We start from the raw sequence: 3,294 nt of genomic DNA on the forward strand, positions 1-3,294 counted from the left end.
AATGGAAAAACCAACTCAGGGAAGCCAATGTGGCTCAGTGGTTGAGCACCGGCTTTCCATTTGTGAAATCCCAGGTTCAATCTCTGATCCCTAGTGCCTCAAAAAAACAAACAAACAAAAAACTAAACAATTGACGATGCGAGGATATCTTTCTTTTCTTTCTCTTTCTCTCTTTCTTTCTTTCTCTTTCTCTCTCTCTTTCTTTCTCTCTCTTTCTTTCTTTCTCTTTCTGTTCTTTCTTTTTATAATGTTGCTTATTATTAAAGAAATAAGGAGGTGTTTTAACCTGAAGATACAATAAACAAATTCAAATGTTCAGAGGGCTGTCACACACACACAAAAATGAAGATTGGTTGATAAGTATTTCTCTAAAAGGCAGAACTTGAACTGAGGGATAAATAAAAGCAACGAACAGGCTGCCAGGAGAGTTGTATCAAGTATATCACTTACCTTAATAGCCTCTCTTCCAATACCATGCACTCCACACTATTCCTTTCTTTTGAAAGGAGATATTATAACTTCACATTTTTCATGAACATCTTAAGTCGCATTTTCATGGTAAGCTTCTCTTCTCTTCTCTTCTCTTCTCTTCTCTTCTCTTCTCTTCTCTTCTCTTCTCTTCTCTTCTCTTCTCTTCTCTTCTCTTCTCTTCTCTTCTCTTCTCTTCTCTTCTCTTCTCTTCTCTTCTCTTCTCTTCTCTTCTCTTCTCTTCTCTTCTCTTCTCTTCTCTTCTCTTCTCTTCTCTTCTCTTCTCTTCTCTTCTCTTCTCTTCTCTTCTCTTCTCTTTCCTTTTCTTTCCTTTTTCTTTTTTTCTGGTTCCAAAGATCCTTTACTGAGATCCACTTACAACATTTCAGTCCTTAATTCAAATACATTTCAACTCAGATGACAGGCTGAAGGGCTGGTCTGGGTAAAGGCTTCACAGTAGCGAAAACACTGCCCACTCACAAAGGCTTCAGCTTGGGTTCCTGACTCAGCGAGTGTGACTATGCTCAAGGCCTCTGTCCCATCTTCTTCAGGGTTCGATTCAGCTCCTCAAATTTATGGCTCTGATGGATAAAGAAATCCCCATAGCGCCTGGTGACCTTGGTGTCTGCAATGTGGATCATGTCTTTTATCGATGTAGAAGTCAACCTCGGAGGCTGACTGAAACTCGCCATCTAGAGCAGAGATGCTGCTGGTCCATACCAGGTTCTTCATTTTGTGCTTGAAGACCAGAAGCTGGATACAGAATTCCTGCTCTGTGAGGTCCAGGAAGCCAGCCAGCTTGGCCACAGGCATGGTGGTGTAGAGCTTGAGGAAGCTGCGGATGGTGGAGAGCTGGGCCTGCTGCTGCACTTCATCAGAACACACCTTCAGCTGCTGCAGGAAAGGCTCCTTGTGGTAGTTGGGGTGCACGTTATCATAGTTGGGCACCACAGGTGACAGGAACTTGGGGCAAGAGTAGCTGAAGAGTTCCTGGTAGACCTGCGGGTCGCCCTTCTGCATGCGCAGCATCTTGTCCCCGTATTTCTCCCGAAGCTGGAGGTGAATGCTCTCGTCAATACGCATGGGGTACATAGTAAGGGTGATGGCCAGCAGTGCGTGCATCTGCTCGTTTTGCTTGTTAATCATCTCATACTTATACGTGGTCCTTTGGAACATGCTCTTCGTCCTCTGGATGTAGAGAAGGATGTTGGCAAAGACCCGGATGGCATCTTGGTAGCGACACATCATCAAGTATGCAAAGCCGACATAATAGTATGTGGTGACCTGGCACTCAGGTACACGGGAATATATGCTCTTCTTGTTCAGTTCGATATTCTCCAGCACCCTGATGGCCTGGTAGTAATCCCCCAACAGGGAATGCAGGTGTAGAAGCTCCACCAGGCTGAAGTAGCCCAGCATCTTGTAGAGGGAGTGTTGGCCATACTCGCCAGCTACACTCTCAGGGCCACCTCCACTTGTGTACACCTCCAACTGCCGGTTGAGGTTGGATTTGTCTATGAGGGAAGGAAGGACATTGAGGACACTGTGAACATTCCAGATTTTTGGATTGGAAGTAAGTAAGTCAATCTCCTCCTCTGACTTCTTTGCAGTCTTACAGTGGTACTGACTAAATGACTGAAACTGGCAGACGAACTTGTCGATGATATCCCAGAGCCACTGGCTGGGTAGTTCAAGGGCAGCAGGACCATCAGCATTAAGAATGTAGTTGAAGAGATTGCAGTAGTTGTAATAAGATTCAAACCTCTGCTCCAAGGAGGGTCCCCCACTGATTTTGGCATATATGTGCCTATAGTATAATTCTTTGTACAAAATCAGGGACACAGCAAGGATGCCAAGTCCACTCAATTGGGAAAGAATAGTCTCTTCAAATGGTGCTGGTAAACTGGATATCCGTATGCAAAAATCAATGAAGGCAGACCCTTACCTCACACTATATATAAAAATCAACTCAGAATAGATCAAAGATCTAAATATGAGAACCATAACTATAAAACTTCTGAAAGAAAACAGGGAATCATCTTCAGTACTTCATATTAGGCAATAATTTCTTTTTTTTTTTTTTTTTTAAAGATTTATTTTTATTTATTTATTTCCCCTCCCCTCCCCCGGTTGTCTGTTTTCTGTGTCTTTTTGCTGCGTCTTGTTTCTTGTTTCTTTGTCCACTTCTGTTGTCGGCAGCGGCACGGGAAGTGTGGGCGGCGCCATTCCTGGGCAGGCTGCTCCCTCCTTCGCGCTGGGCGGCTCTCCTTATGGGTGCACTCCTTGCGCGTGGGGCTCCCCTACGCGGGGGACACCTTGCGTGGCGCGGCACTCCTTGCGTGCATCAGCACTGCGCATGGGCCAGCTCCACACGGGTCAAGGAGGCCCGGGGCTTGAACCGCAGGCCTCCCATGTGGTAGACGGACGCCCTAACCACGGGCCAAAGTCCGTTTCCCATTAGGCAATAATTTCTTACTCTTACATTCAAAGCATGAGCAACAAAAGAAAAAGACGTAAGAGAGATTTCATTAAAATTAAAAATTTTTGTGCATCAAAGGACTTCATCATGAAATTTAAAAGACAACCTACAAAACAGGAGAAAATATTTGGAAACCACATATCCAATAAGGGTTTAATATCCAGACTATATAAAGAAATCCTACGACTCAACCATAAAAAGGCAAACAGGGAAGCAGATGTGGCTCAAGCGAGAGCCACATGGGAGGTCCCTGGTTTGATTCCTGGTGCCTCCCAAAGAAGGGAGCTGGCATGACAGGCAGGTGTGGCAAGCTGATGCAACAAGATAATGCAACAAGAGACAGAAGA

The 3,294-nt window shown here is 44.8% G+C and overlaps 1 pseudogene; it reads right to left on the reverse strand.

Annotated features, from left to right (window-relative positions):
* Positions 1 to 987: 987 nt before the first annotated feature.
* On the reverse strand, positions 988 to 2,521 carry LOC101439818 (eukaryotic translation initiation factor 3 subunit L pseudogene; annotated as a pseudogene).
* Between the last annotated feature and the right edge of the window lie 773 nt (positions 2,522 to 3,294).

Source organism: Dasypus novemcinctus, chromosome 3 (genome assembly GCF_030445035.2).
Source record: "Dasypus novemcinctus isolate mDasNov1 chromosome 3, mDasNov1.1.hap2, whole genome shotgun sequence".
NCBI lineage: Eukaryota > Metazoa > Chordata > Mammalia > Cingulata > Dasypodidae > Dasypus > Dasypus novemcinctus.